This window comes from Ahaetulla prasina, chromosome 1 (assembly GCF_028640845.1).
Source record: "Ahaetulla prasina isolate Xishuangbanna chromosome 1, ASM2864084v1, whole genome shotgun sequence".
Taxonomy (NCBI): domain Eukaryota; kingdom Metazoa; phylum Chordata; class Lepidosauria; order Squamata; family Colubridae; genus Ahaetulla; species Ahaetulla prasina.
The window spans coordinates 196,313,804-196,334,362 of record NC_080539.1 but is presented as its reverse complement, the minus strand read 5'-3'; the positions used below and the strand labels follow the sequence as shown (position 1 = coordinate 196,334,362).

Genomic DNA, 20,559 nt, shown 5'->3' with positions numbered 1-20,559 from the left:
AGGTGTTGGTTATCACCTTTAAAGCGCTCCATGGCATTGGACCGGGATATTTATGGGACCGCCTGCCGCCGACAGTTACCTCCCATTGTCCGGTACGTCCAGTGCGCGCCCACAGGGAGGGTCTTCTTAGGGTGCTGTCGGCTAGTCAATGTCGGCTGGCAGCCCCCAGGGGAAGGGCGTTCTCTGTGGGGGCCCCGGCTCTATGGAATGAGCTGCCGGTGGGACTCTGTCTCCTCCCTGATCTCCGGACCTTTAAATGCGAGCTCAAGACTTTCTTTTTTCACCAAGCGGGGCTGGCCTGATTGATTTTAGTATGGGGGTTTTAGTGGGTTTTAATAGGGTTTTACTAAGGTTTTAGTTTTGATAAATTTTAGCTAATATTTTAAGTATACAGCGATTGAATCAGTTTTTTAAACTTGTTATTTTATTTTAATTTGTTAGGTTTCTTGTCGTTTTATTGGCTGTACACCGCCCTGAGTCTTCGGAGAAGGGCGGTATAAAAATATGAATGAATAAATAAATAAATAAATAGTACCTTTTAAAAACACAATTAGTGTGTATTCCCTCTTCTCCACTAAATCTCACCAATTCTCAAGCATTTTCCTCACTTCCATAGATTGTGTTTCCTTAACCGTCTCCTCTTTAAAGTTTTGATACTGCCGGATACAGGTGAGTTGGGTCAGTGTTTGGAATGTTGCTTGGACATTCTGTAAGTCTTGAATATATGTTTGTTTCTTCAGTTTAAGTTCTGTTGTTGAGTCATGCCCCCCCCCCAACAAAAGTATGAGTTACCCAGTAATTCTAATGCCTCACCAATACTGCACCATTTCTTTTTCAAGTACCAGAATCCTAGAAGGGAGGTAGAGTTTACTTGAGTGACAGAAACATGTACCAGTCGAGCTCCATATTTTACTCAGTGTTGCTTCCTGTACTTTTGGTGGAAAAAACAGGAAAAATCTCGGATGGAGAAATGTACAGGTAGTCCCCGACTTACAACAGTTCGCTTAGTGACAGTTCAAAGATACACTGGCACTGAAAAAAGTGACTTATGACCATTTTTCACACTTATGCAGCATCCCCGTGGTCATGGGATTTACGTTGGGATGCTTGTCAACTGATTCACATTTATGACAGTTGCAGTGTTCCAGAGTCATGTGATCACCTTTTCCAACTTTCTGACCAGCGAAGTCAATGGGGAAACCAGATTCACTTAACAACTATGCTACTCATTTAACAGCAGCAGTGATTCACTTAACAACGGTGGCAAGAAAAGCCATAAAATGGGGCAAAACTGACTTAACAGATTTCTCACTTAGCAACATAAATTTTGGGCTCAATTGTGGTCGTAGGTTGAGGACTGTCTGTATCTTACCATCATTTAATTGAAGTACAACTTGCCAAAGATCATCGGGCAATACTAAATCTCCAAAAGCCTTTGATTAAAAAGTAATACTACACCAATTGAACTTGGCAACAGTATTCAGTACAGTATGAATCATAGCTGTAACTCACCCAGGATTACACTATAGAAAATAACTTGGACTATACATTGTCAGAAGTTTAAAAAGGTTGCATTGACTTTTGAAGAGAGAACTGTTCTCTTCAGTTCACTTTTCTTTTGTGGTATTAGCCCCACTGCTACCCAAAAACTAACTATATAAAGGTCTTGGATTTTTGTTTTCTTGACTTATTAGGATGAATAATTTCTGATCCTGGAGCCATTTTAAATTTAAAAGAAAGGACAATCATTATTCTCTGCATATGTTGCCCTTCTTTCGCTTCCTTCCGACTCATTCTTTCAATATGTTACAGAGTCTGCTTTGAGGGCTCATACCTTGGGTTTTGCTTACCTAAAGATAATTTTTATCTCTCAAGGTGTGAAGATATCAGTCTCTTCTATCTTGAACTTCAAAGACAGGATGCTAGTTTAAGATAAATCCAGATGTTCTTCCATGATGTCCTTGAATAGATGCCTAAGATTCCTAGTTTTTAATTCCTATTTCTCTGTAACAGAGCAACTCCCCAAGAAAGCCTTGGACAAGGAAAGCAAACAAAAATAAAATAAGGAGGAACATGGCTTTAGCAGGCTTCCAGCATGGTTGCATTCCAGGATACAGTGGCCTTGTACCATCAATAGCCTTAGAGGAGAACATTAGAAAGCTGTCAGGTTCAGATAAGGCTGGGATCCTCTCCTGTGGGACCCTCAGTTGTATTAATAAGGAAAAATTAATTTTTAACCTCTGGGATGACTGCCAAATCCTACGACCTTTTGGCAGCCCAGCTGCGCTGGAAAAACAAACTGTAGGTATGTAAGAACAAAGGGAAGGGAATCCTACCACAAATTAAAGCACAGAATTTATGATGGAGGAGGGAGGAGTACAGTTTTGTACTGCCAAAATAAAAATATCTCTCTTTTTTGATACTGCCCCTCCACTTAGCACTGGATGGTTATAGATATGCAAGAATTGTATTTCCCATGAGGTCCTAGATTATACTTGTCTAATCCAGAACCTGAGACAAGCGACAGCATACCCAAAGGAATGAGGGAATGTCAACAATTCCAGTTTTACCTTCATCCTAATAGCAGCCTTTTGGCACTTCTAATTAATACATATGCAAGAAAAAGGAGAATTAGTTTCTTTGCAAAAACAAAAAACAAAAACCACCCTTCTATCCAGCTACCAAAATTCCTACTAGAATTGAAGTCTGTGTTGTAAACCACGGCTGCTCCTAATACAGTTTAACAGTGGCACTTAACAGAAGCAGAGTTCTAGTCATAGTGTTGTAAATGAACAGGGTAAGCCTCTTTGAAGTCAACATCAAATCAAACCTCAAAGGATGGTCTCTGGTGTCCTTGTATTTCTTTCCTTGTAATTACAGGAAAAGAAAAATCCCTCTGTTGCCTAAGGTGGAAGCTCTCCTTAATAAAGCCTTCAGGAATTTGCTGTCTGCTGGTGCAGTGTGTACTTTCCAATATTTGGTTCCAGTCTTCTTCTGTTTGTTCTCACAGAACATTGCACTGAGGATGACATTTTCCTTTGAATTATGAATTCTCACGATCATGTTATTTCCTGATTTAGAAATCCGACACTTGAAAGGTCAATTAAGAAGTGTTTCTCCCGCCTATGGAAAAAGTGGGAGGGCTGTTCCCAACAGCAAAGAAATGCCTTGTAATCAGCCCCTCGGTAGTCCTGGCTTAGGTGGTTACTTTAGAAGAGCGAAGTTATCAGGTCTGTAGTTATTTACAAGACCACTTACTACAAATAGAATCTGCAAAAAGTACATGTTGAGAGGCCTTATCCTTCCATCCAGTGTGAAGAGCAGTGGGATGGGACTCAGAAGAATGCATTCTCTCTCCGAGCATCCCTTCTGCAGAACAGGCGATGGCCAGAAATAGCAGGTTCTGTGTTTTCATTCATGACTCTTAGGAATCTGGAAGACCCGGCTCTTGGAGAAAGCTTTTGGGAACTAAGTTTAGCTTTTAGTTTACTTTATTGTCACTGCACCTTGTACAACGAACTTAAATGCCATCTTCAGTGTACATTATAACTATAAAAATAAAACACAAGCACACATTCTTCACATTCCTATCTATACAATTGAATTGAAAACTCGATATTGCATTAATATTGCACTATACAGTAGAATTCAATATAGTTTCTGCCCTGGGACAGAAGCTGTTTTTCAGCCTATTTGTCCTTGTTTTTATTATCCTGTACCGTCTGCCAGATGGTAATAGTTCAAAAAAAGGGTGCCCAGGATGAGATGGATCTTTAAGAATGTTTTGAACTTTCTTAAGGCAGCGGGAGCTATAAAGCTGTTCCAAAGAGAGGAGCGGGCAATCAATGATCCTTTGGGCAATGACGTTAACCTTCTGGAGAGCTGTCCTATCTGCCACTGTGCAATTGGCAAACCATACACAGGTGCAGTTAAAATACTCTCTATGATGCAGCAGTAGAAGGTCACCAGCAGTTTTTCATTCAGTTGTTGTTTCCTGAGAAGTCTCAGGTACTATAATCTCTGCTGGGCCCTTTTGACTAGTGCTGCAAGGTGAGTGCCCCAGGTCAGGTCTTCTTTTATTATAACACCCAGAAACTTAAAACTAGCCACTTGCTCCACTCGGTCTCCATTGATAAACAAGGGCTGGATGTCTGATCTATTCCTTCTATAGTCCACTATAAGCTCCTTGGTCTTATTGGTGTTAAGCACCAAGTTATTGTCTTTACATCAGTAAAGCAACCGGTCCACCTCATCTTGACAGGCAGACTCATCCCGCCCCCACCCCGGAGACGAGTCCCACCGCTGTAGTAACTTCTGAAAATTTAGTAATAGTATTACTAGTGTGAGTGGGAATGCAGTCATACACATTAAGCGTATATAGTAGGGGACTCAACACGCAACCCTGTGGTGTACCAGTTTTAAGAATAAGGGCTGAAGAGAGATGATTACCTAATCTGATCCTCTGAGAGCGGCCAGACAGGAAATCCATAATCCAAAAGCAGATTGAATAAGAAAGTCCAAGATCCATAAGTTTAGACACTAGGAATGAGGAGCTGGATATATCTGAGATGAATGAGGGCACTGGTACTAGGAACTGCTCCTACTAGTTATGACATGTTTCGATACTTTATAATTGTATGACGTTTTATATGTTGCAGTTTTGCAGCTGCTTGAGTAAAATTACCAAGTTGGCAGGAAAACATTCCAGATAGACATGAAAATCAAAAGTTCCATTAGTTTGAATTTATTACAAAGAACCACCCCCTTAAAATAAAAGCATTCTACGTAGGAATTTATTTCCAGTGTCAGAATTCATGGTTTTTCCATGTACCATCTCCACTCCTGGTGTCTGTCTAACTCTGAAATACCTTGTTTTTAATGTTTGGTAAAGGATATGAACCTTGAGGTGAGTCTATGAGCAGTGGTATTTGTCCCACAGTGATGGAGACTAAGCCAGGGGTCCCCAACCTTTTGGACCTCAGGGACCACTAAATTCATAATTTTAAATCCCATGGACCACTAATGACCTGCCTAATGACCGGCTGGGTGGGCCTGGCTAGGTGGTCATCTGACTGGGTGGGCATGGTAAACTTGATGTCACTCAAATTGAGGGGTGCCTCGCCAGTCTCTACTCACCCCTCCCCTCCCAGCCCCTCCTTGCCTGCCCGCCCAAGCTCCTTAGTGCCCCAACAGGAAGCAGTTATTGGAGCTAAGCAGCCACCATGAGAAAGAGTTGGCAAAACAGCTCAGTTCAAATTGGTCTGACCGAGAAGAGGCTCAGCAGAAGCACCTCACTGAGGACTAGGAGCATAGGCTTTCCAAACAGAGGGAAGACCTGCAGGAGTGCAAGACCAGGTACCAGTGCCTGGAGGCTCAATGGGCTGAGATGGTCAGCCAGTTCCAGGACATGATGCAGTCCCATTAGAACAGGGCCCTCTTGTTCTTCGCCACCAGCGGCGCTTCTCTCCAGCCTTTGCCCAAAGTCCTGCACCAGGAGGCTGAAGCAGACCCTGGGTTGGAATTTCTGCCCCCCTCCGACTCACACAAAAAGACCCCAAAGTGGGAGACTCTGCAGCAACACAAATGTTCATTGCCCAGAGTTTGAGGAACCCTGATTTAGTGCAATATAAAAAATGCAAATAATTTTTCTGTGGACCACCAAAATTTTCTCACGGACAACCAGTGGTCTGGTTGGTGACCGCTGGACTAAGCCATCACGCTATTTCCAAACTGGATGCTGCTTCGATATATTGGACTTCAGCTCTTATCATTCCTAGCCAAAGCCAAGATTGATAAAATCTATGGTGTGTTGTAAGATAATAAATGAGCAATCCTTCTGACTGTTCACCTTGGAAAGTCCTCTCTCCCTCCCTCCCTCCCTCTTGGTTACTTTTTTTTAAAAAAAACACTACCTTTTGAGTTTCTGAATTTGGTGTATACCATAGACTAGAGCAAACAAAAGACAATTCAAAACTTAAGAAAATAAAGACAAAAAAGCACCTTAAAAATAAAATATGGACATGTGAAACTGTATGTGTGCATATAACCCATAGTGAATATTTTTATCCAGAACTATATTTATACAGCCAAAAGTTGTTTTTTTTAAGTTGATATATTTAAGGACATTTTCTCAAATCTGGCCACTAATTATTATTCACTGCAGGGCATTCAGAGCTCTCTGCAACTACTGTTTGGTTAATGTTTCAGCCAACCAATTTTCAAGAAATACTACTCATCCAATTAGAAATGTATATTAATTTCCCATGTTTTACAATAACAAACTAGGAGCTAATACTATATCATTTTATATTCCTAGTAAACTTGGTCGATGAACCATTAGCAAAAATTGTTATGAAAATATATAAAATGCTACTTCACTATTTCTTCAAAATTTTAAACTAGAAAGGCTCAATAATAATTGGGCGCTGCAATCAAAGATATGTACCAATTTGCTTACAATTTTGCTAGACCTGGATTAAATATGAAGCAAAGTAAGGCCATGCTTAGGACACCGAGGGAAAGGGGGATACTACAGAGTTTTTCCCCCAGCTATATGTCCTCAGTTGTTTCACTGTGATAATTTAGTCATTGTTAAAAAGTTGTCTTTATCTTTATCATGTTTAATCAGCATTGTTAAAAAAATGTTTTCTTGATCATGGTGAGCAACTAAAGTTTGAAAGTCTGATTGGAAGATTATCAGATATCCCATTTGATTCCATCTCATGTCATGGGAGTATTACTTCTGAGGAAGGACATATTTAGGCTCTGCTTAGAGCATCATTTGGCTTAAATCTAGTCTTGAATTCTGCCAATCCAGTCTGAAAATGTTACAATTTACATCATGCAATTTATAGCCGAGTGTCTGAGCTGCCTGTGGGTTATCAATTCCTGATGCTAAAATGAATTTTGAGGAAACTGGGAGCCACAGAGTTCCAATGGGATTCATCAAGTTCAGATCTTCAATCATTCCCCTGGAGTTTTTAAAAGACTTTCAAGAAAATCTACCATGCTTAATACAAAAGTGTTATATAACATTAATGAGATTCTCCTGCTATAAAGAAGATATTCTTCAAATGTTAATGGTATCAATTGATGAGATTTACATATTTTATGAAAAAATGATTGAAGTTAAGTCATTTGAAACCAAGTTGGCACTTGTAATTATTCTTCTTGCAAATTTTATTCATGGTTTCCATCAATAGCTAAGTCCGGTCCTGTAAAATCCTTTATCTTTCTGCTCCATGTATTGATCAAATTGATATCATGATTAAAAAGAGTATGACCAAGTAATGGAGAAGAGAAGATAGGTTGGGGACCTTTTCTAAATTTATGTAGTACCTTTTAAATAGGCATTTAATCACTGAACCCTGCTGCACAGTGGTTAGAATGCAGTATTGCAAGCAAACTCTGCCCACAGCCTGGCGTTCGATCCTGATGGGGCTCAGAGATGACTCAATCTTTCATACTTCTGAGGTTAGTAAAAAGAGGACCCATATTGTTGGTGGCAAATGCTGATATTGTAAACAGCCCAGAAAATGCTGCAAAAGACTGTGGGATGATATATAAGTCTAAGTGCTGTTGCTATATGAAATATATATATACAGTCGTTTCTAACCTATGTGAACTATTCTAAGCTATCTCTCAAGATTTTTGTGGGAAGAAAGGAAAGGGGGGGGGAGAGAGCAGTAAAACAATTCTAGCAAATACATCTCAGCCAGAAATATAAACTGGTGTCTTAATTTATAAAGAAAAGGAAAGTGAGGAGATCTGAACTCTATTCAAATATCACTGCATGAGCCTGGGAATAATGCACCATGTGTTGATAGAAGAATGGAGGGAAAGGGAGAGAGCAGTAAAACAATTCTAGCAAATACATCTCAGCCAGAAATATAAACTGGTGTCTTAATTTATAAAGAAAAGGAAAGTGAGGAGATCTGAACTCTATTCAAATATCACTGCATGAGCCTGGGAATAATGCACCATGTGTTGATAGAAGAATGGAGGGAAAGGGAGAGAGTTTTAAGCTGATTTTCTCCCCACCCCCCCAACCTAAATTGAGAGGACTTCTTAAAAGGCTGAGGTTTGCAACCTGAGGCACTACAGGTGCAGCCCTGAGAAGACATACCGGTAGATAGGATTATGGGCAGAAGGCTAACTCCAGAAAAATAAGGAATGGATGCTGGAATATGCTGTCCCTCTTTTTGCTTTGTCCTTGTTTTCTCCCCCCACCCCTGGATTTGGTTTGTGGGATGCAGCAAGCTTTGGGTGCTTCATAGAATCCACAAGAGTCTCCATAGAAAACCTCCACTGCAACTCAACAAAACTGTTCCAAAACAGGTACTAAGTCTACAAGATTTAAGAACCTCCTTTTTACTGCCTAAAACTTCTCAAACTCCAAATACTCTTCCCACTCCAGTGGCATGATGATGTCACCAATCACACATAATTTCCAGCCTTGTCAAATGAAAAGAAAAATGAAATGCCGCCCCTACATTTGGGGCTGATTCAGGCTTTACAGTATTTCCTAAATATGTGAACATGTTAGCATGTACAGTGTGACTGGTATATCAGACAGAGATGTGATGTAATGTTAAATTTGGCATTCTTTCTTTGTGTCTTCTGTTCTTATGTGATGGGAATAGTGCCTTATTGTGACTGAGGTTTTCTGCCCCCACAAGCCTCTGTAGCTGAGAGGAATTCTAAAAGGAGGATGCCCTGCCTCATCACTCTACTTTACCTAATGTTACAGACAATAGATGGGGAAGGAAACAGCCACTGCTTTAGGCAGCAGTCACGTATACAGAGCGTAATTCCAGTCTAACTGAAAGGGCTTCCACAATATATATATATATATTAGCAGCACTGAACAAAAGACCAGTGACCTATTTCCACAGATGAGAGAAAATGAATGGAAATAAGTTATATTTGCGTACCTTCCTTAGTTTTGTGAAATTTGTTGCAAGCACAGAATTCCAGATCCTTTGATAGAAAGCGTGAATAATATCTTTTGTGAGAGGAGGCATGGTCCACTTTATCCTGATTCACAACACATTCTCTGTCCTATGCTTGCAAACTTTGATTAGGTAAAAACCTAAAACATACAGTATGTCTCAATTTCCTATGTTACAAGCTGAACAAAATAGATGGTTTGGAAGAATTCTCACTTTTCTTACATTAAAAATACATTATTGACCCCATTGTAGATATTACTTGTCCGAATGTTATGATTGTGGCTAGAAAAAGCAAGCAAACATTGATGTGACCTTCTTTTCAGTGAGAAATTCCAGAAATTCAGGTCCTTGCTATGAGTCACTCTATGAACTATAAAAAGTGCTATTAGTATTTAATTGTCTGACACCATAAAGTTTGGGAGTGTTCCTTATCATCCAGTTGAAGTGTCTACTCTTATTTTCTGCTTAATACTGCAGAATGCACACCTGCATTTTAAAAGCAGGTAGCAGTTTTATGGGAGTGTTTCTCACCATGTTCCCTTTAGAGTAATGAATTCTTCGACATGTGCTAGTTTACAGATATTATTTGAAATGCAAATAAAATGGTGTTCTGAATGCAAATTTAATTTGTATTTATATTACTATAGTATATTTACTCAGAAATTAGTCTAAGTAAATATTAAATATTGCAACCTCAAATTTAGAGATATTACTGATACTGAATAGCTTTAATGCTGGTCACTGAGGAACCCATCTCCACATGGAAGGAAAAAATAATGATTTAACATTTTGATATGAAATCTGCTATGTTTTAATAAAATCTTTTGGAAACAATCTAAAAATATTTTCCACTTTGAAGTTTTTCATTTTTACTGCACACTTTTGATATGATGCTACCTTTCTACATAAGCTGGACAGAACAGAGTTTGCATGGGGCAACCCCACATGGGTCCTTCTAAGAGACGATAGCATGATGGAAGGCACCAGAGTGGCGGAGTATTAGGGAGGCTCAATGATTGATGATGATGTTAGGAACTGTAATTCCAGAACTATCATCAAGGGCTCCGGAACTGCATTTGCAGGAATACATGGACAATAATGGACATAAATATCAATTAACAAAGTTAAATCATCTGCTCTATTGGAATTACATTTGTTTATGATCTAAGATGTCAGATAATGATATTAAGTGTAGGTGGTATTATGGCTAAGCAGGATGTAAAATCTCATCAGCTGTATTTGTTAAAAAGGAAAATGTGAATATTAAAAGATAAATTGTGGGCTACCCCGGGTCCTCTGTAAATAGCTTCTCTCCATTGTCTTCCTCATTGGCAGTGAAAAGATAAACTCCATTAGGTACACATATGGTTTATAATAGATGACTTTGGAAGAGAAAACTTTTAAGACAAATACAGAAGAAATATTTAGCTGAGGTATCCCTTCATCACTTCGAATGCCATCTTCGCCGAGACCTCTTCATTAAATAAATTTGCACATAATTTTGAGTCTAATATCTATATCAACGTTGTTCTTGCTGAGAAGAGGTTTCTTTACTCCCTCTTTTTCTAGATATTCTGCTTGAAGAGTAGCCAAAATTAAAATTTGAAAGTGCTAAGAAAGTTGTAGTTCCACTTAGGCATGAAGCCAGCTGGATGACCCTCTCTCTCAGCCCTAGGAATGGCAAACCATTTCCAAAACCTTTGCCAAAAAACCTGCAGCAAGTGGCCAAGGGGCAAAAACTAACTTGAAGCCACACACACACCCAAAAAACCTCCATATATTCATTCATGCTTGTTTGAATAATAAGTTTTAAGCTCAGAAAGCTCAAACTGCCCAAGGAGCTGCTGATACAGTTCTACAGAGGAATTATTGAGTCTGTCACCTGCACCTCTATAACCGTCTGGTTTGGTTCTGCAACCCAACAAGACAGACACAGACTTCAGAGGATAATTTGAACTGCAGAAAAAACAATTACTACCAACCTGCCTTCCATTGAGGACCTGTATACTACACGAGTCAAAAAGAGGGCCGTGAAAATATTTTCAGACCCCTTGCATCCTGGACATAAACTGTTTCAACTCCTACCCTCAAAATGACGCTACAGATCACTGCACACCAGAACAACTAGACACAAGAACAGTTTTTTCCCAAACGCCATCACTCTGCTAAACAAATAATTCCTTCTACACTGTCAAACTAGTTACTAAGTCTGCATTACTATTAATCTTCTCCTCATTCCCATCACCCATCTCCTTCCACTTATGACTGTATGACTGTAACTTTGTTGCTTGTATCCTTACGATTTATATTGATATTGATTGTTTCCTGATTGCTTATTTGTACCCTATGACTATCATTAAGTGTTGTACCTTAGAATTCTTGATGAACGTATCTTTTCTTTTATCTGCACTGAGAACATATGCACCAAGACAAATTCCTTGTGTGTCCAATCACACTTGGCTGATAAAAAATTCTATTCTATAAGTTCTAAGTGTATTTTTTGGGTTGATAGAGGATGACTCCTATGCATAACCTTGTAGATGTAACCCTGAAGATAAAATGAAGAGTTTTAGCTATAAGAGAAAATTGCCTGAGCATTTTATGGCTTACTGTGTTTTGTACACAATGGACTTTTGTCTGAATGTCCCTGTAGGCAATCCCAAGTAAACTATAAAATACTTTCAGGGTTATTACTGCTGGAAAACTTTGGGCAAGGTCTTCTAATGATGTGGTAAACCATGAACAAGCCATGAACTTGCAGTTTCCAAGTTGCAAGCTTGGAACTGAAGCCATTGTGTACATCTGTGCTCATGTGCAAGCCCAATTGATTGAAGAGTTCTATCATTCTATTTCTTAAAGATACTAGGTTTGAAAGAAAGGCACACTTGCAGTTGTGCTCTTAAAACCATATTTACTTATTTGATTTTTTTCAAGATACTTTTATAACAAGGCAAGAACTGCTAGAATGCCTTGTGTCATGAACTAGCTGTAGCGTACAAATTCAAATTGTGCAAATGGTTCACATTGTCTGTGAAGGTCACAGGTGATGATGGCCAGTCCTTTTTGCTTAGCCTGCTTTACTGAGTTGTTGTGACAAAACAAAAGGTGATGAAGATAAGGCAGAGGAGGTAGCATTTCTATCACCCTGAGGTTCTTGGAGGTAGCTTAGGATATCCCTGTAATAAATTAATCCTTCCAAACACAGTGGAGGAAAACATCCATCAAATCTTTGCAAGATTGAGACCTAAAATACATCAGAATGTGAATGTTTTAAAATGCTCCTCCTTTTTATCTTTGTTTCAGAAAGAGAGATTGAATCTTATTTCTTTCTCATGAATGTTCACCCGAAAAATAGAGCCATATGCTGAAATTTCAGGAGTTCATTACTCACAGCTGTCTTGTAGTATAAAGTGGATATATTATAGCCCATCCCTCTTGGCCTTAGGAAGTGGTCAAATGACCACATTCTTGGGCTGATGGATTGTTCTTCTCCTTTGCTTAAGCCCAGATGTGGCATTTATGAGGTGGTCTCATGACAAGGGGAAGTCGTTTTGAATAAAAACAGAATCCTAGTTCAGACTGCAGAGAAAGAAAACTATCATGAGCGTGACTGCATCCCTACCATGAAATTTAGTTAAACATCTGTCTGGGGGAATACTGAAGGCTTTATTAGCAATGTGGGTAGGATTTCCAGTTGGTAATGAAAACTTGAATTCTTAGATGTATTTACTTGCATTGTGATTTGCTTGTAGAAAGCCTGTGGCCTACAGATGTAGCGTTTTTTACAAATGTTTGTGATGTTATTGTTGATTTGATTTGGAATCTCTTATAATCTACTCTGCATATAAATTAAACCAGCAAGATACATCTCTTAGAAATAACCTTTGCCATCAAGTGGAAAGGTCATTTTTTCCTACCCAATTAGTGGATTTTGTCTTAGATGTCATTCTTTGATAGATTACTTTCATAAGCACTGTTGTTAAATCAGAAGATGTCAAATTTACATTATTCAATCCTTGTTCATGCCTCTAGGCTACAATTGTCTACTGGGATTTTGTCTTCTGATCTTTAGACTATTTCTGGCTCTGATACTTCTAAAGGACAGTGTAAAGCATAGACCATCAATTCCCAAATCATGTCATAGTGCGAACTTCCTTAGAAACAAGATAAATGTTTGGTTATGTTGTAGTTAGAATCAGAATGAGAGTCAATCGCCATGAAGTTTATACAGTATGAACAAATGCTGGTTGTTGAAATCAACTTCTTTCAAAATTCATCTTTGTTTATTTGATGCATTCATATTTTGGAGTTTTTTTCCACCATGGACCTCAAAAACAGCAGAACAGGGTAGCTTTGGCAAAGAAGCTTCATATGTGACCCAATGCAGCATCTTACGCATAATCATTATGATACGTGTTTTTGTAGAATACGGTTTGCTTCTATGTTAGGCTTTGTGTAACACTCTAGAGAGGCTATTATTAATCTAAAAATATGAAATAAATATATACCCAGAATGTTTTACCAACCATGACTTCAGCGCACTTTCATTGATTGTTACAATGGATTTTTGCCTATAAATACTATCCAGATATGCCAACGATTGTGGTCTGATGTCTGTTTGTTAAAACATGTGAAAGGCAAATGGATGCCTCTGTGCTTGGCAGAAGAGTACTTAGGACCTTGCAGGTTTCAGATGGATCAGAGGAATCCTAGAGCACACTTTTATGCGTGCAAGGCTTTGGGGCTTTGCTAAGGACATTTATGATTCATGGAGGGGGGAGTGGAAGAGCACCTTAATGGGATGGTGCTGATTATTTTTCAGCTTCACTGAGAATTGAGATTGTTCAGCACTTTTGCAAAAGGTGCACAACCTTCACGGAATGGAGTCCTTAGTATACTATAAATGGACACATGCGCTGAGGTGGAAAGCTGCCTTCGGGAAATCTTCCCTCTTTACTGAATTGTGATGAGCAGAAAATCTTTTTTCTTCAAAGACAGGCAGGAGCTGAGTGTGAACCTGAATGTTCATGGCATTTGGAGAAAAAAGTAAATAAGGCGTTCAGCTTAAAGGACTGGAGCTCTGGCAGCTCAGGAAGACAGCCGTCTGGGTTTTCCCTTTTTTGAAACCCAATGTTGAGTTTATTGTTGAAGCACCATGAGCTCCTCAGATAATTTCTCCAAAGAGAGGGAGACTTGGTGAGAGGCACACGTTCTGGTAACTCTGCTCCTTTGGTGATCTGTGGGTGATCTGTGCAATTTTACGGGGCTGAGCAAGGAAACACCTGTGGCTTTCAGCTCCAGCATTACCCACCATCAGTCTTCAATGGCAACAGTGTTAGACGCACTGAACCTTAAATCCCACTTGGGTTTTTTTTGGTACAGTCTGTCTTTTTTTGCAATAATAACAATACCGCTTTAATCGAGTCGCTTTACATCTCCAATTACTATTTAAAGTAAAACTGCAAGACCCAGGAGAAAATTCTGTTTGAATATTTAATATTAGATTCTGTGCAGAAATATTTTGCTTATGTACATTAGTAGCATTATCTTCACCAGTGTGGGTCTGTTCTCTCTTCACCCCCACCCTGGCCCCAGCTCATATGTTTAATTAAGAAATATACTAAGGATGTGCAAGATCTCCTGTGATGTTAATATGAACTAGAGTTTGTTTATGTAATTCTAAAGGCTTAGTGCTGTAACAGTAGTATTATAACTTTGGAGATTGCTATGCCTGGAGGACATTTTTTAAATATTTCTTTCAGAATGGTAATAAACGTGTGTGTGTGTGTATGTGTGTTGATGTCCAAAATAGTTTTCATTTGTTTGAAGTTTCGTTAGAGTTTATGCATATTGACCAGAGTTTATACAAATCTATTTTACATATACACCCCAACATCCACTTGGGGATATGCATATTGCTTAGAAAACATACAAAATGTTGTTCAGATACTTCTATTCTCCAGTTCTGCATGTATTAGTTGTATGGAAAATATGCAGATTTTCATCTTCATGAACAGATGATGTGTTTATGAAGCATGGTAAACAGGCAGAATATGGGGTAATTATGTCCACTTTTGAGAATGCCCCTCCTTGTTCCACCATTTGTCCCTTATTTAGACCTTAATAAATGCAATATTTTAGGTTTTTTCCCTGATAAATGCAATACTTTGTTTTTTCCCCTCTCTTTCCTCCCACATTTTTGCTTTTAATGTGCATGATTATCCTAGATAAGGGCTTTTTGAACAAAATTCTTCTAAGAGTGCTTTGTGTTTGTAAATACAACCATCATAAAGACAAATTTTTTAAGATCCAGGATTCCTCCTAATTTCTGACAACCTCGGTTTACTTTTTATAATGAGTACATAGTTTGAAAAATGACTATTAGATTTCTTTTCTTTTTATATTCTGTCAAATAAAGTGGCTTGACATTTCAAGATAAAATGCAAAGGACATGTGGGGAACTATAAAACTGCACATGAATTTCTGTTACTTTTCCATTTAAAAAAATTGTTTAACAGCATGTGGGAATCTTGAACACAATGCAAGAGCTTGAATGTGAAGGGTTGATGAGATATGGAAGTTATAAACGTTTTCTGTGCTTACTTTGTCTGTGTTCCAGACAAAATAAAATGTGTCCCTTGAATGCTTTTGTTGGAAGAGTTGGACTTGTGCAAATGATGCATGGCTGTTTTTATGAGGCGGGTGTAAAAGTGTGCAGAGGACGGCAGAAAAAAAATCTGTAGACATGTGCATCTATCAAGTTAACTGAAAAATAACCGCATGGTTTGTATGCTTAAAATCCATACGGCATACATACATATGCCTGGATTCTGAGAAAAGAGAAGAGGTTTTAGAAAGAGCTGTGGGTTTATATACATGTTTTTGTGTTGACAAAATTCTCTCCATGGAACAAAACCAGATGTTTTTATATACCCTTACTGCTTAAATTCTTTCTTGTGATATTTTTCTGGATACCGTTTTTTCCCCCCAAAGTAGAAAGTCACATAGAATTATTTGGATGAGGTTTGTAGAAGGAAACGTATTGAAACAATCAGCATGTTTCGGAACAAAGCAGTTCACATATGTGGGTGTACATGTGCATGTGCAGGCATACACACAAGCCAAGAAAGTTCACAAGGGCTTTGCTTGCAAAATATTGTAGGGTTCTGTGTAAAGTATTTCTAAATAATAGTAGTAGTACTAATACTAATACTACTAAAACTAGTACTAATACTAATAATTCACTCCAAAAGTAACCTAACAAAATAAGTGTATATAAAATTAGAAAATAGGGACAGTTGCATTTTGAAATATATGAACTGTGTGTTTTTGTTGAACTTATATTCTCTGATGTCAAAAATGAGTTAAAAAATACAACGAAAGGGATATTTTCAAGAAAGTGAAATATAAAAACTAAAAAAATAGGTTTCTACACTAGAAGATTCTGTTCACAGCTAGGATCTGGATGCAACCTATGAAAAGGTGAAAGAGTTCTGACTCCAAAGCGTGACTACCTAGCAAATTAAAACTTAAAACTTGCAGAGATATATAGCTAACAGCTAGCTGAGAATAGCATTTGTTCTGATAAAATACATTCTATGGTTCTAGAGGACTTTGAGACAGTCTGCCAGGGATGAGTAAGCCAGACTATTGTCTTCACAGAAGAGTTGCTATCTTCTTGTTAGTTGTGAAGTCGTGTCCGACCCATCGCGACCCCATGGACAACATTTCTCCAGGCCTTCCTATCCTCTACCATCCTCTGGAGTCCATTTAAGTTCATGCCTACTGCTTCAGTGACTCCATCCAGCCACCTCATTCTCTGTCGTCCTGTTCTTCTTTTGCCCTCAATCCTTCCCAGCATTAGGCTCTTCTCACTTCCCAGTGAGTCCTTCCTTCTCATTAGGTGGCCAAAGTATTTGAGTTTCATAGAATAGAAGAATAGAATAGAATTTATTGGCCAAGTGTGATTGGACACACAAGGAATTCGTCTTGGTGCATATGCTCTCAGTGTACATAAAAGAAAAAATACCTTCATCAAGGTACAACATTTACAACACAAATGATGGTCATAGGGTACAATTTAATTCATCTTCAGGATTATTTTTTTTTGTTTACATTTATACCCCGCCCTTCTCCGAAGACTCAGGGCGGCTTACAGTGTATAAGGCAATCTGGCCTTCTAAAGAGCAGTCAGGGTTGCTCTCCTCTAGGACTGACTTGTTTGTTCGCCTTGCAGTCCAAAGGACTCGCAGAAGTCTTCTCCAGCACCAGAGTTCAAAGGCCTCGATTCTTTGGCACTCAGCTTTTCTTATGGTCCAACTTTCACAGCCATACTTTGCAACTGGGAAAACCATAGCCTTGACTATATGCACTTGCTATCTAAGAGTGCTAAAAAAAGTGGGGGGATGGGGGGCTTAGAATGACAAATTTTGAGAATTTTGGTTCTGGGTTGTTGGAAGAAAAGTCCATCTGGTTCAATTCCAAGTGGGGAAAAAGATACTAGAAACATGGAGACTGCTTGGAAAGATGGTTTAATGGTGGATAGGATCACATGGTTTGAGTTCTTGAACAGAAAAAAGGGCCAAGATGCTGAATGTTCCTTGGTTTTATGCCCTCTCTGAGCTTTGAACTTCCTGGGGCACAGGAAGAGTACCTTGATTGGTTGTCAGACTCCCAGGGGATGGGGGTCTTATCTAGCCTTGCTGGCTGATGTAATCTTCCCAGTTGCCATGTGGTGAGTTTATGTTGCTAGATGGGTCCTATTGTGTTGCAGATGATGGTCCATTGGAGGGGATTGGGGATTGGGTTTCTGCCTCTGGCCCATTGACAAAGGTGGGGGGGGGGAGGCAGGAAGGTGGAAATTGCTTTGTCTTTAAAACATGTTTATCCATTTCTCATCCAGGGAAATATTGCTGCCTTTTTAATATTTCCCAAAATATTTCATTCTTCTAGGAGAGGGGTGGGTACTTACTTCATACAGGGTCATGAGCCATGATTAAAAGGTTTTGTTAAACATTATATGCATATATTTAGCTCAGATAATACCAGAAATTTGATGTTGTGAGTCTCCTCTAGCATACTGAGAGGGAAGGTAGATTTTTATGAAAGAGGAAAACAGTCCTTTGTGGAACAGGAGGTGGCAAGTTGCTTGTATAGGAGACAGAGAGATCCTGCTGTGAAGTTGTTTCCTGTTGCCACTAGTGCTCTTTGCTGGCTTTGGGCAAAGCAGGTTAGTCCTATACTTGGGAAGGGGAAAACCATTCTTCCAGAGAATAGCTTTTCAGGGAAGGGTGAGGAGGAGGTGGTGGTTGTTTTTTTAATGAGATCAAGTGGAGGGGTTTGGTCTCCACTTTTGCCTTCTCTCAAAATGCCTCAGTGCTCTGGGTGCCACCACCAGGGTTGGAGGAGCTAAACTGGAGGAAACTGGAGAATGGAAGCCAGGATGCCTCCCACCTTTTCCAAAAAAAGTGACCTCCTTGTTGAACTCACTGGGACAATGTGAAGTGGTAACAGAAAATGCAGTTTGCTTATTTGGAACCCTGAGAAGATTGGGTAACTCTTGGGCAGAAATGGGATTATTTGTGAGAAGCTCATTAACTCTGCTAATGCAACCAGCATGGTAGAAATGGTGTTATTGTTAATCCCTGCTGGAGAGCACCAGACACCTCCTGTGTATTGGCACCAAATGTAGGGTTGCGCACACCCATTACAGACTGTGGCCTGATTTTCTTAGGTGATTTAGTGCAGCTTCAGTTATCATGTCTGAACTCTTAAGTAGTTTCGGAGGCTGGACAAATTGAAAAAGGAAAGCATACAAAACAGTTTGTGGTGAGCAAGTTCTTTGCTTGGCCTCCTGTGTGTTGGACCTTCAGTGGCAATCATTCAACCAGAGTGGGAGAGAGGAAGAAATGCATACCTCTTGGGAAGAAGGCCCCTGTCCTTAAAACCCAGAGTTAGCTGCTGAGAAGTAATATATAATTCAGAAGGCCATGCTGTTTCATGCAGATGGTGACATTTAAGCATGACTGACAGTAGAGAAGCAAAATCTCTGAAGCCCATTTACTTTCTTCACTCTGTTGTCTTTCCTGTGGTCTCCTGAAATTCTAAACATTAACAATTTCCCCAAATGGAAAACTACAGGCACTGTATAATTTTATATAGTGTTTGTAGTAGTTTCTAATTTCAGCCTTTTGCTTATATATCTATGCAGCTGAGGCAACATTTCCCCTGTCTTTTTCTTCCCCAACTTATCTGAAGGACCATGAGGTCACCCAGTGCATTTGAGTAATCAGAAGTTTATATAAGCAAGAGTATTATTTTCACTGGATAACACTCACAGGGTGGAGTGTGTGGAATACACCAGTAGCTTTTTTGGTGTTCCTTGATTTAAAAGAGTTTTCTTACTCCTCTGTGTCATGTGTCTGTAGAATAAAAGCATCCCCAGAGGCTAGAAGAAGGAGGAGATGGGGGACAAAGCCTGTGTTCAGGAGCTTTCTTTATTATGAAAGGCCTCCTGTTCTCCTCAAGGTTTTCACCAGTACCAAAGATCTCTTTTTAATATTGTTTGTGTGCCCCTCCCCATGCTGTTTAGGCTGGATACCCCTAGAGTCCCATTCCCAACATGAAGCGGCATGGTAAAGAAGGCAGAATTCTCCAGGTTGTCCATGTGTCTTGGCTGTCCCAGTTAAATTAACAGCTGTTGGCAATGCACCAATAGAAAACCTCTTGCCAAATGTCGCCTGCTATTAACTTGAGTGCAGAGAACTCACATTGCTTTGGATCCTGATGACTAAAGTATTGTTCCGTAAAGCAAGTTAGAAAAATAGGTAGACTAGATTGGATGCAGCACAAGAAGGAGAAATTAAAGCTGCTTGCTTGGCTTGGCTAAGCCTGATTGCAGGGCAAGGGACATATTGTTTAGCAGTTTTCAAGACATGGCCATTCTGTCCACTATATTTTCCTACATTATAATGTTCTACTGTCGTTGGATATTTTCAAATATGTGTAGGGGTAGCTGCTAGAAACAATACACGTACAATCACACTGCTCAAAAGTATTTGTTTTGCTTTGTTATCTGTTTCCAGCTGTGGTCATATCTGAACCAAAGCTGTAATTTAAAGAGAGAGCCATTTCATTTAATTCTTGGGTGTCTGCACTTTTCTTTCTTTCATTATTTCTCAGTTCTTCTGGGAAATTGCTTGAGGCATGCAGAGAGGGACAGTCCCCTTAGGCTGCCCTGAGGGGACATCATCTGGTGGTGGCAATGAACCGCTGTGCTGTTTTGTCCCTTTTGATGGACACAGTAAAAATAAAAACAGTGTGCTGTACAGCCATATTGGAATGGCATTGTTGAGATTCTTTAGTATGCATTTAGTTGTGTGTGTGATGCAGATTTCCCCCTAAGCCAGTAATGAAATAATAAATCAGATTTGTGGCATTTGTAAGATGAAATGTTTTCTTGAAGATGAAATCACCCTCCTGGGTCCATTGTTATATAACTAAGGGTTGAAAGTGCTTCCTCGCTCAAGATGTAATTGTTACCAGGCTATTTGTGGGCCAGTACCACAAAAACCACCACTGCTGATTATTGCCATCTTTAATTCCAAAT

The 20,559-nt window shown here is 39.3% G+C and overlaps 1 protein-coding gene across 4 annotated transcripts in view; it reads left to right on the top strand.

The window, feature by feature from the left end:
- The window catches only part of NRP2 (neuropilin 2), a 211,765-nt gene that overhangs the window by 19,614 nt on the left and 171,592 nt on the right, over positions 1 to 20,559 (top strand). The gene's annotated exons all lie outside the window — the stretch shown is intronic.